The sequence below is a fragment of the Neomonachus schauinslandi genome, chromosome 7 (genome assembly GCF_002201575.2).
Source record: "Neomonachus schauinslandi chromosome 7, ASM220157v2, whole genome shotgun sequence".
NCBI classification, from domain to species: domain Eukaryota; kingdom Metazoa; phylum Chordata; class Mammalia; order Carnivora; family Phocidae; genus Neomonachus; species Neomonachus schauinslandi.
The window spans coordinates 142,407,422-142,421,308 of record NC_058409.1 but is presented as its reverse complement, the minus strand read 5'-3'; positions in this window follow the sequence as shown (position 1 = coordinate 142,421,308).

Genomic DNA, 13,887 nt, shown 5'->3' with positions numbered 1-13,887 from the left:
TTGGTTGCTTCCCCATTGCCGTCCGCCGTGGCCAAATCCTGATCCGGCCTGGGCATGTGGCCTTTGCTGCTGCTGGTACCAGCCCTACTTTCAGTCTTGCTACCGTGCCATTTTGGCCACCTGTGCTGGACTGGACAGGACTGCCCCTTGCCCAGCTCAAGATGCCTCTACTCTTCTGGGCTTTCCCTTCCCTCCACCAGAATAGGTTACAAAAGGTCTTCCTCCCCGCCGTTTCAGTGTTTGCCCACTTGACTTCCCAGGAACTGGGGCACTGGGGTGATTGTGCCCCGAGCCTGAGTAGGACAGATCTCACCCTGGTCCTTTCAAAGCTCTTGCTGCATTTATTTAGAGAATTAGGAAGATTGCCAGCACAGAGCCAAGCAGTGGTTCAGGCTGTTCCCATATTGTATGCCTCACGAGCCAACATATCAATTGCTGCCTCTTTCAAAGCATATTGTAGTCTTCTGTTTTTGGCAAGATTCTTGCCAGAGTCCTGTACCATCTCCAAACAGCTTCATGAATCACCCTGTGGCTTTGGTCCACAAAGCAGCACACGCTAATTGCTGCATTCTATGCTAACTATAGGGTACTGTATCTGAGATTTAGCTTGTATTTATGGTCCCAGAATAATTAATTTATGCAATTATTCACTCTTTGAAGGAGCACTTACTATAAATCTACTACGGACTAGGGCAAGTGTAAGGAGGGTGCAAATAGATTTGAGACATGGTTCCTATCTTCTACTTGTTTCTGATCCAGATGGAGCAGTTCACACTGAAATATGTGAAACCATCTCTGTCTCCATCCTCACTAGCAGTGTGAACTTGGGCAGATCTTTTAAAGGATCTGGGCCTCAGTTTCCTTGGCAAAATGGAAATTAAAAACACTTATGATAGGGTACCTGACTGGCTCAGTGGGAAGACCATGCGACTCTTGATCTCGGGTTGTGAGTTTGAGTCCCACGTTGGGTGCAGAGATTATTTGAAAAAAAAAAAAGCTTAAAAAAGAAAAAACCCACCTGTGATGTGTGCCTCCCTGGATTATTGGGCAGAGCAGGTTTGAGGTAGTCAGCAAGAGAGCAGAACTGGACTGAATGGGGCAAAATGGCAGATTCTCGGGGACAGCCTCGGGAGGGACTTCTTAACCATCCAGGGTGACTGCCAGAAACATGCTGCTTCACCCTGCTGTGAGCTCTCATCCCTGCAGGTATTCAGGCTCAGAGCACCTGGGTCTTGGTGAAATGCTGCAGTGGGGTTGCAGAGCTCGCCCTCATCCTCCAGGAGGCTGTGAAAAACACAACAGATGAATTCACAATGCAGAGTGGTCTCGTCTCAGTCTTTGATTGGGTGTCTTTTTAACCAGCAGACATTCCTTGGGCACCTGCTACTTCCTGAGCCCTGTGTAGTCTTTCCAGAGAGACTGAACCAGTGAGGAGAGCATTGTCCTTGTCCTCACTGTGGTGAAAACCCTGTTGAGGAGATAGACACATACATGGTGCAAGGGAGTGAATCAAAATGCAACGAAAAGTCCTGAGGGGGTGGGGACACCTGGAGTCTAAAACTCTGGGCTTCCACTCTGGAGCATGGCTAATATGTTCTTCCACATTATTTTAGGGCCAAGGTTTATGGGAAGAAAAAGAATTTTGCTAGGCCTTGGAGCAGGAAGGATATCATAAGTGCCTAAGTGAGTGAGCTAGACAGGAAATATTATAACACCATGTTCTCAAATTTGGGGTGGATGGACCCTATAAAATATTTTGCCCCTCCAGGTTTGGCTTAAACTATTTTTATTACAAGGCTATTTAAATATAAACATAAAACCAAGTATAATTTTTAAGGATTATAGAGTAGCATATTATGAATTATATAGGAACTAAACCATGAAACCAATAACATTCACATCTAATTTAATTTTCTTTGATGGGTGATGTTTTCCTGAAACTAAATTGCTTACAAGGGACTTAAGAATGGGTTTATTGTTCTTTCTTGTCAACTTGTCTCATGACTTTCCCTAAGATGGACCATCGGTTGAGTGACCGTCATTGTGGAAGGTTAGCTGCATGATTAAAATCATGGGTGTGAAAGCCTGAGGTTGCCACTCAGGACTTATGTGGCCTTAGACAAGCTGCTTAACTTCTCTGTTCCTTGCTGTTGTCATCTGCAAAATGAGGGTGAAATAGTAAGTCTTACCCCTTATGGTTTTAGTTGGACTTAAGGGATGTGAAATATGTATGTAAATAAATAATTATACAAAGCACATGGAAGAGTGTTTGGTACAGAGCATTAAGCAAGTGCACTATTAGTATCAATCATGATTGTTTAAATGTTCTTTTTAAGTTATGATCTTATTTTATATCAATGATGCATTATCTCGGTAAGTCAATTGATGAAAAAGTGGCCCCAAATATGATGATGCAAAGTAAAGATAGCATGTAATGAAAAAAGTCATCATTGCATATTTGTCACTATGCTCATTGCCAATGAATTGTCCCAAGAAGGTGAACCTGATCCCATTCCGTCCCCACGTTTCTCTGTTCAAACTACTGTGAAATCTCTGTGTGGTCTTCTGCGCGGGGATTTGGTCTTCACCTTGCACAGATATCAACACGAGAACAGGTGCACAGCTTAAGATCATGTGGTCCTACATCATCATCTTCCTCCAGATAATGATAATATTGCTTTTTAAAGGTGATAAATATATCAAGAACATAAAATTCTTATAGACTGTAGCCCTTGTTTGACATACACTGTTTCTGGAATTCAGGCAAAGAGCAGAAAATGTTGTTTAGAGTCATTAGTAAAGGCTTTTGAAATATTGTCTAAGTACCATTCAAAATGCTGAGTACCATGTAAACCCTTTATAAATGGTATATATTTTTTTTAATCCTCAGAACCATCCTATGGTGGGGACATCTTTACGATGGGCAAGATTAATCTGCCAGGCATCACTGAAGTAAGCAGAAGATCCAAGAATCTCCAGGTTAGTGGCCTGCAAAGTCACAGCTCTCACCCATCATTCCAGTGCCTCCCTTGGAAGGGACAGTGGGACGGTTTCCCTAGAGTGGGAACAGAGATGATTCTGGTTTTCAAGACTGCAGTGAACCTATTTCCTCTGCCATACTTGGCCTTTGCCTACTAGCAGGAAAGTCATTGTGTTACCCCACAGCACTGGGCCCAAGAAAGCTGACCTCCCAGATTTGAATTAAAACAAAGGGAGAAGGAGAAGCTGATTATCTTAATGCAATTCTGAGCACATCCAATATTCATTCAGGCTTAAAGAAGTTCACAGTCAGTATCCTAGAAATACATGTTGAAAAGTGATAATGAACCTCCAATAACATGAAGCTTGGGTCTTATTATCATTTCTTGGAATTACTAAACAACAAGATACAGATTTTTAGTGAATATTAACTGGGAAATTTACAAAATAATAATAGCCATCGTAATTACTATTAACAAAGGCTATGTTGTAAAACAATATGAGGCCACTTTAAAAAAGTTAAGAATTATTTACATCAGTGTTTTTCTGCTACTGCACAGAAAGTCACTGTTCAGAATGTTCCACAGGTTAGCTTTGACCCTGTTGCTGTGTCTGAGATAATTGGGTTTTTTTTACTCCTCTGCTTGAAACTTTTCCAACCAATGGTCCCGTTTGACCTCTACTGTCTACCTCATGGCAGGAACTTGTCAACATTAAGAAAGAAATATGACTGTGAACGGAGAAAGAAGATGTGGTATATTTATATAATGGAATACTATTCAGGTATAAAAAAGAGTGAAATCTTGCCATTTGTGACAACATGGATGGACTTTGAGGGTATTATGCTAAGTGAAGTCAGCGGGTGGAGAAAGATAAATAGCAATGATTTCACTTATATGTGGAATCTCAAAAAACAAAACAAAACAAAGAAACAAAATAAAACAAAAACAAACTCGTAGATACAGAGAACAGACTCGTGGTTACCAGAGGGGTAAGGGATTGGGAGGTGGGTGAAGGGGGTCAACTGTGTAGTGATGGATGGTAACTAAAGGTAGTGATAACTTTGTAGTGCACACAGATGTTGAGTTATAAAGGTGTACATCAGAAACTTATTTTTTTAATTGTGAGGTTTATTATCATCACCCTTTTAAAATTCTGCTGTAAAGAAGACTATTTGCACTTTATTATATTTCCCCTGAAACCTCTTCATTAGTTTTCCTTTCTTATCAAGAAAGTAGCTAGTCACTCTAAGGTTCTGTGACCAGCTGAAAATATATTGTTAACCATACTGAGGTTGTCATAACTCAGATAAAAGACTGGCAATTTCTCCCTACTCTGTTACCTTTAACTTGGGTAATCGTAACAGGAAGACCGAAGGAGGTGGTTTTCTTTTACAAAAGGGAAGTCTGGAAAAAAACAAAACAAAACCCAGTTTCCACAAATAAAACACACATCGTAAGGTGGAGGTTGAATATGCCTTCAGTTTACACAGGAACGATTTTCTTTGCAGCGTGACTGTGGGGTGTTGTAACTGCAGTTACACTGTAAGACAATGTCGCCTTTAGATGTCATTCCTAAGGATGAAAAGACAATCACAGAAAGGAGAAAATTAAGAAACTGTCAGAGAAGGACTCCCCCACCCCCACCTCAGAATACATGCTTTTCTTGGAGAGTTCTTTCATATCTTCAAGGAACTGACAATTTATAGGCTGTATAGGTTGTTCTAGAATAGAAAGAACAAAGCTTCTCTCTTCTTTCCTGGTGTCAGTTCAACGCTGTCACCAAAGGGGAGAACACATTGGACTTCTTCTGAAATGTGGAAGCAAATACCCTCACTATGATGTGAGCAGATAAAACACAGCAGTATATTTAGAAAAAGAATGCCCAGAGATCAGGGTCCAGGAATATAAGCATGGTTTAATATGAGAAAATCTATTAACATAGTATACCCTTTTAATAGATTATATTATATGAGAAAAAATGATAATATTTAACATGTATACCAGGTCCCAAATTCTCATTAAAATAGATGACAGGATGCCTTATTGTAAGATACGAGATATGAAACAATAAATAATATACACATGTTACACACACACCAATCACATGCATGTGTATATCAAACATATCAACCACTCTCACACACACACACACCATATCACACATGTATGAGCACTTTATACAACACATGTGGCATGCAGATGCATGTTTATGTCATATCACACATGTAAATGGGTATACACCACAAAACACAATCAATCACATGTATGTGCACACCATATTATAAACACACCAATTACATACATGTGTATAACATATCAAACATCTGAACGACCCTCATGCACACACTGTATCACACATGTGTGAGTACCTTATACAACACACGTGACAAACACATGTATGTTCCTGTCATATCACATGTCATAAATGGGTACACACCACAAAACACACATCAACCACATGTATGTGCACATTGTATTAAAACACACCAGTCACATGTGTGAACACACCACATCACATGCACACCAATGACATGCACATGCGATTATACACATGGCAATCACATATACATCATACTACAACATACCACCCAGATGTGTGCACATCATATTATACACATACAGTAATCACGTGTGTATGCATCATACTTCAGATTTAAATCAGAGTTCCATATCCGGGTAAGACAAAGGCAGTTAGTATTACCAGATGATATGATTATCTACCTGGAAAATCCAACAAAATCCAATGAAAAGCTCCTAGAAACAAGAGGAAACCCAAATAAGCTGCCTGATTACAAAATGAGGGTACAAAAGCAATAGCATCTTGACTTATAAATTAGTATAACGTAGTCCTGACACAGGACAGTATAAGAAAACTATATAAATACCTGTATACCCACCATCTGGCTTAAGAAATACAACATTGCTGATGCAGTTGAAGCCTGTGTATTCCCCACCAGTCACATCTTTCCCTCGGAGGTAATCCTCATTAGGAATTTGATGTGCATCATTTTTGTGTAGCTTTTAACACTTTTGTTAAATATGTACATATTCCTAAGTTCTTTACTGTTTGTTTGATGCCTAACAAGGTGGCATCTTATTGAAAGGGTTCTTTTTTGGCTTGCTTGTTTGGGTCAGCATCATGTTTGTGGGGTTCACTTGAGTAAGTTCATGGGCTTCTAGCACATGCATTTCGTTGCTATGTATTATTCCAGTGCGTGAATCTAGCTCTACTTAGCCCATTATTTGCTGTCATAAAAATTCATGTACATGTTCTCTTTTTACAAATGTGAGTGGTCCTATAGACCCCAGGGATTTAGAGTATGCACTAAGAATTGGAGAGTTCATATCTTCACTTTTTCTATACAGAGGCCAATTGTGCTGAATTCATGTTTAAATCACTGTATATACAAGTTCTCATTGTTTCACATCCTCACTCAAACACTTGTTTTATCAATCATGTTTTTTACTATGTCAACAATAAATAAGTAGAAAATGTAATGGAAATAAAAGGTCTCATTCATAATAGCAGTGATACAGTTCTTAGGAATAAAATCAACAAGTTATACAGGATTTGTATGAAGAAAACTAAAACGCTTTTTATTTTAATTAATTAATTTATTTTTAGAGAGACAGAGAGGGGAGGGAGGGGGAGAGGGAGAGAGAGAACCCCAAGCAGGCTCCATGCCCAGTGTGGAGCCTGAAATGGGGCTGGATTTCACAACCCTGAGATCATGACCTGAGCTGAAACCAAGAGTCAGATGCTTAACCGACTGAGCCACCCAGTTGCCCCCTAAAACAGTTTTTAAAGGATTGTAAACAAAGACTTGAGTAAATAATGATAAATATATTTTCCTTAGCTGCAAAGATCCTAAATTAGAAAGATAACAGTTTAGTCTAAATTATTCTATAAATTCAAATCTTAAAGTCATTTCCTCCTAAATTTTTTGAAAGAATGTATACTGTGGAAAACAGTGTGGAGGTTCCTCAAAAGTTAAACATAGAACTACCCTATAATCCAGTAATCACACTATTGGATATTTACCCCCCAATTACAAAAACATTAATTCAAAGTGATATATGCACCCCTATATTTATAGTAGCATTATTTACAATAGTCAAATTATGGAAGCAGCCTAAGTGTCCATCAAGAGATGAATGGATAAAGAAGATGTGGTATATATATACAATGGAATATTATTCAGCCATAAAGAATGAAATCTTGCCATTTGCAATAACATGGATGGAGCTAGAGAGTATGATGCTAAGTGCAATAAATAAATCAGAGAAAGACATGATTTCACTCCTATGTGGAATTTAAGAAACAAAACAAATGAACAAAGGAGAAATAAAGAGAGAGAGAGAGAGAAATCAAGAAATAAGTTCTTAACTACAAAGAATGAACTGATGGTTAATAGAGGGAAGGTGGGTGGGGCGATAGGTGAAATAGGTGATGGGGATTAAGAGTACACTATGATAAGCACTGAGTAATGTATAGAATTGTTGAATCACTATATTTTATGCCTGAAAGTAATAACACTGTATGTTAACCAAACTGGAATTAAAATTAAAAAGTTAATAATAAAAAAAAGAATATACATGAGAAAGTAGCCATGATTTTTTTAAAGGAAAGAAGTGTGAGAGGGAGTAAAACTAGTCCTGCCAGATTTTAAATTATTTTATTACACATTTAAAAGAGTACATTGCTGATGCAAAAAAAGATTGATCAGTAAAATGGTGACTCTAGAAAAAGATTCAAGTATACATGAAAAAAAATGGCATTTCAAACATACTTTATAAATGTTGATTGGGAAAGTTGGCTAACAATTTAGAAATAAACAAATTTGGATCCCTACCTCATAATTTTTGCACGCACACACAAACACATAATTCAGAATAATTGAATATTTTAATGCAAAAAAAAAAGAGACTAAAATGATTTAAAAAAAACTTCAGGGGCTCAAAACTAGAAATCACCAAGGAGAAGATTTGACTACATCAAAATGAAAATCTTTAGTTCAATGATAAAACTTATGCATGTAAAGGCAAACAAACTAGGAAAAATATTTTTTTTTTTTAAAGATTTTTTTTTTATTTATTCATTTGAGACACAGAGATACAGAGAGAGAGAGAGAGGGAGAGAGCATGAGCAGGGAGAGAGGCAGAGGGAGAGGGAGAAGCAGGCTCCCCGCTGAGCAGGAAGCCCGATGCGGGGCTCGATCCCAGGATGCTGGGATGGAAGCCCGATGCGGGGCTCGATCCCAGGATGCTGGGATCATGACCTGAGCCGAAGGCAGACGCTTAACCATCTGAGCCACCCAGGCGCCCCCAAACTAGGAAAAATATTAATAAGGGGTTAACAATCCAAACATAGTTTCTATGGATATAAGAAAAATATATGCCTCAATAGAAAAGCAAGCCTCTCCTCAAAGAAACCAAGCCAAGTTCACAAACAAGCAATTTATAAAAGAAGAATTATAACAATTTCAGTTAAAAAAATGCATATCAAAGCAATAATGAGATAACCAAAGATGTTTAAGTTATGGAAAATCAGCAATATAAACTCATAACACACTTTTTGAGGAAAATTTATATATGCTTCAAAAGTCCAAGTGTGTATAGCCTTTGACACAGAAACTCTATTTCTAGACATTCTTCACCAGGGCAACCAAGACAGGAGAAAATGTGTGGGCAGCAGAATTGGGTATGTAAGAGTGGACACTGGGAGTCGACAGGCCTGGGTTTGAATCCCAGCACATGACTTTCTAAGTCTTAGTCTCTCGATGAGTACAACAGATATGATTAATCACATCTTACAGTTGTGAGGATTAAATGAAGCAATGCACATTGAATGATTAACAAAATACCTGATGTATTATAAGTGCTCTATAAATTTTCGCTACTGTCATTGTCATTACTATTAAAGTCTATTCATATTGTACAGCCTTTCAGGCACTGAAATGATGATGCAAAATTGTGCTTATTGACACAGGAAGATGTCTAAGATATACTATTAGGTGAAAATGTGATTTATAAATAGCATTTGTAATATGAATACATTTCTGAATTATATAGTCTTGCTACATCATGATAAGGAATGCTAGAGAGTAGCCATTTGATATAAATCTATTTAAACCTGCAAAAAATTTTGGAGTAAAAACATGAGAATATAGAAAGGTATTTTATGACTTTCTCTTAATGATTGAGCCTAAAACTGTTGACAAATTTTATATTTTATTCTTTAAAAATTTTCAAAATAGATGGGTATCAGTGAGGTCACTGATATGAGGAATTCTTTTTTTTTTTTTTAAAGATTTTATTTATTTGAGAGAGAGAGTGAGAGAGAGCATGAGAGGAGAGAGAGTCAAAGGAGAAGCAGACTCCGCGCTGAGCAGGGAGCCCGATGTGGGACTTGATCCTGGGACTCTGGGATCATGACCTGAGCCGAAGGCAGTGACCTAACCAACTGAGCCACCCAGGCACCCTGATATGAGGAATTCTTAATCTCAGGAAACAAACTGAGGGTTGCTGGAGTGGTGGGTGGGAGGGAGGGATGGGGTGGCTAGGTGATAGACATTGGGGAGGGTATGTGCTGTGGTGATCGCTGTGAATTGTGTAAGACTGTTGAATCACAGACCTGTACCTCTGAAACAAATAATACATTATATGCTTTAAAAAAAAGAAGAAGATAGCAGGAAGGGAAGAATAAAGGGGGGGAATCGGAGGGGGAGATGAACAATGAGAGACTATGGACTCTGAGAAACAAACTGAGGGTTCTAGAGGGGAAGGGGGTGGGGGGATGGGTTAGCCCGGTGATGGGTATTAAAGAGGGCACATACTGCATGGAGCACTGGGTGTTATACGCAAACAATGAACCATGGAACACTACATCTAAAACTAATGATGTAATGTATGGTGATTAACATAACATAATAAAAAAAATAAAGAAAAAAAATAAAATAGAAGGGTAACTAAGCAGTAATTTTTAAAACAATGAATACTCGACTGTATTGGCATAACTTTCCCTACAAAGTGTGTATAGATAACAACTATTAGGTGCTTATTATGTTCAGGCAGTTTGTAAACACAGAGGATACAGCAAACAGTGAACAAAACAAAGGTTTACCTGGAGCTCCTTTCTGGAGGGGATGACAGACAGGAGCAAATCAACAAACAAGTAGGTAAATGCTAGAGGGAGAATAGATCCAGGTGAGGGCTATAGAGAGTCCCTGGGGAGTGGAAACAGAAGGACAGTATGATCAGGGGAAGTTGAGAGGAGACCCACAGAAAGTGGGGAGGGTGCTCGCAGGGAGGGGGCTCTGGGCAGAGGGAAATGCTGGTGCAAAGACCAGGGGCCAGCATTGATGCTGACATGTCTCAGGAGCAACAATGGCACCCATATGGCTGGGCCAGTGCTGGGGACACTTGGAGGAACGCACATAGTAAACTGAGAAAAGGGGTCTGTGAGGGAGGACAACCAAAAGAGAATGGGCACCTGGCCTCCAAGTGGATGAAGTGTCTCAGGAAGGAGGGAGAGAGAACTTTGTGCCAAGAGATCAAGTGAGCGAAGGACTGAGAAAGACCATTGGATTGGCAGCTTGGAAGTCACTGGATGAGGCCAGCTTCCCTGGAGAGGTGGTGAAGAAATCTTTATTGCAATGAGAGAGGAAGTGGAGATAAGAGTAGACAATTCTTTTAAGGCGTTTTCCTATAAAGATGAGCAGAGAAATCAGACAGAATCTGGAGGTAAGAGTGATAAGACAAGGAAAAGATGTTTGGGGGGGGGGTAGGGAGAAATAGCAGCATGTTTGAGTCATGCTGATGGGAATGATCCAATAGAAGGAAGAAAATTGCTGACCTTGGGGAAGAACACAGCTGGAGTCACATGCTAGAGCAGAAGGAGGGACTGGATCCAGGGCCCAGCATGGGCTGGCCTTAGCTGGGAGCATGGACAGTCCACCTACCACATTTCATAACTCTGGTTGCACATTAGAATCACAGGGGGACTTTGAAAAACATCCACACTCAGCCACAATTCAGGTCATTTAAATCAGTGCATTGACGTAATGGAATTTAGCACTTTTTGCCGTATTTCTAGTTCTAGTTTAGAATCAATTTGTGTTTTATTTGAATATCCCACAAGCAGTGAGAGACTGCCCAATAAACATTCTCAGTTGACGGTTAGTGTTATTAGGGAGGGAAGCTCAATGAGTACCAGTTTCATAAGTGGTCACTTCATTAGTTGATTTTTATGATTATTGTTAGTTATGAATTTACTTTGTTTTTAAAATATCTTGATTATGAGGAATAAGGTAATAAACTAGGAAAAATTATAAAATCTGGAAGGCAACATACTATATTAACATTAGTTTTTGCTGGGTAGTGGTGTTATTGGTCATATCCACTTTCTACTTTCGATAGCTTTTTCCATGAGCATATATAATTTTCATTGCCAGAATAAAACCCAAACAAATCTATTTTAATTAAAAAGAAAGAAGTAATTATGGAAAACAGTATGGCAGTTCCTCAAAAAATTAAAAATAGAATTACCATATGATCCAGCAATTCCACCTCTGGGTATCTATCCAAATGATAGGGAAGCAGGGTCTCAAAGAGATCTTTGTAAACCCATGTTCAGGGTAGCATTATTATTCACAATGGCCAACAGGTGGAAGCAACCCAAGTGTCCAGCAATGGATGAATGGATAAATAAAATATGGTCTATACCTACAATGGAATATTAATCAACTTTAAAAAAGAAGGAAATTCTGACTCATGCTACCACATGGATGAGCCTTGAGGACATGATGCTGAGTGCAATCACCCAGTCACAAAAGGACAAAGATTATATGATTCCACCTCATGAGGTACTTACAGCAGTCAAACTCATAGAAACAAAGTAGAATGGTGGTTGCCAGGGTAAATGGGGAACTATTGTTTCATGGGTATGAACTTTTAGCTTACCAGGATGAAAAAGTTCTGGAGACTGCTTGCATGACAATGTGAATATAATTAATACTACCAAATTGTTCACTTACAAATGGTTAAGATGGAGGGCACCTGGGTGGCTCAGTTGGTTGAACGTTGCCTCTTGATTTTGGCTCAGGTCATGATCTCAGGGTCGTGAGATCAAGCCCTGAGTGGGGCTCCATGCTGAGTGTGGAGCCTGTTTAAGAGTCTTTCCCTCTGCCTCCCCCGCCCCCGCTTGTGCACACTTTCTTTCTCAAAAAAAAAAAAAATGGTTAAGATGGTAAATTTTATGTTGTGTGTATTCTACCACAATTATAAATCTAAAAAAGAAGAAGAAAGGAGGAGAATGTTAGCTAGCTGTGTTTCTGGGAAGAACTGGGAAGGTCAAGTTGTCATTGAGACAAGGTGATTCTACAGACACCCTCTGAAGATCCTCTCTAGTTTTGTCAATCTGTAAAATGTTAGAATTCTTTCGTAATTCTTGAAAAGAATTCAATTAATGAAAAGGATTTTTTATAACATGATTTGTAACCTATATTTTGAGTTTAGACCAAGAGCACTTCAAAAGTCCTACATGGATACAAGTCTTTAAAAGCTTGGCAAGTTCAGTCAGAAGAAAAAAAAAATGGATTTTTTGGATTCATTTTCAATGTAATCTATTTTTCCAGTCTCTAGTGTACAGTGTGATTCATTTCAAAGGGGCTCTATTTCAGGCAATGCGGGACCTTTAAGTAGGACTTACATGAAATGAAGCCACTGCATCTAATTAATCATTCAGGAACCCAAACTTTGTAATTATGTGGCCAACCATTTCTAATCATGAGTCAGTTGTGAATCTAAATAGAATGGTTCACCCACTGCAATTACCTAAGTTCCTCTTATTGGAAGGTTGTGATTACTCTGACAGTCCTCATCATTGGCTCTCTTTCAACTTTTAGAGGATACTTCTCTTTGAGATGTGCAGCCATACTTCCCGGCTCTGCAGTCTGCTTGCTAACTCCATCATGGGCAGGGTGTATCACCTCAGGACAGGAATCATGATGGGCCTTCTGGTCAAGGCAGGAGGGTCTGTCCTCCTTGGCCCCCCATCATGGTACTCGGAGTATAGACATTATTCAGCCACTGGTCTTGAAGAAGTACATTCTTAAGAGGTCACATTTCCAGTGTGGTATATATAGGACTTGTATACTACTTGGGCATGAGCAGTACAGTTGTTGTGAATTATGGGTTTATGTTTCTTTTTTTTTTTCTTAGTCCGTTATTAGAACTTCTAAAGTAATACAGATTCCCAGTAAAAACTCCAACACTACAGAAGAGTCTAAAGTCAAACTGAAAATGCCCCCAACCCTCCTTCTAGCCCTACCTCTGATGTAATAATTAACAATGAGATGCATTTTCTCCCATACTCTTTTCTTTGCTCATACAAACATATGTTTGCATATTCTTTTTATGTTTACTGCATCACACTAAATATGGCATTCATTAATTTACTCTTTTGACTTGACCATATCATAGGCATCTCCTATGGACTGAATGGTGTGTCTCCCTAAAAATCATATGTTGAAATCCTATCCCTTGACCATATCATAGGCATCTCCTATGGACTGAATGGTGTGTCTCCCTGAAAATCATACGTTGAAATCCTATCCCCAATATTTGGACATGACTCCTTTGGGAGGTAATCAGGTTTTGATGGCGGCTCTACCCTCATGATGGGATTAGTGCCCTTATAAGGAAATGAAGGGATCATAGGTTTCTCTTTCCACTATGTGAGAAGGCAGCCATCTTTGAACCAGAAAGAGGATTTTCGCTAAGAACCTGACCTTGATCTCAGACCTGACACTCTGGCCTTAGACCTCCAGCCTCCAGAATGGTGAGAAATTAATGTTTGTTGCCTTAAGCCACCCAGTCTGTGGTATTGTGTTACAGCAGCCCAAGC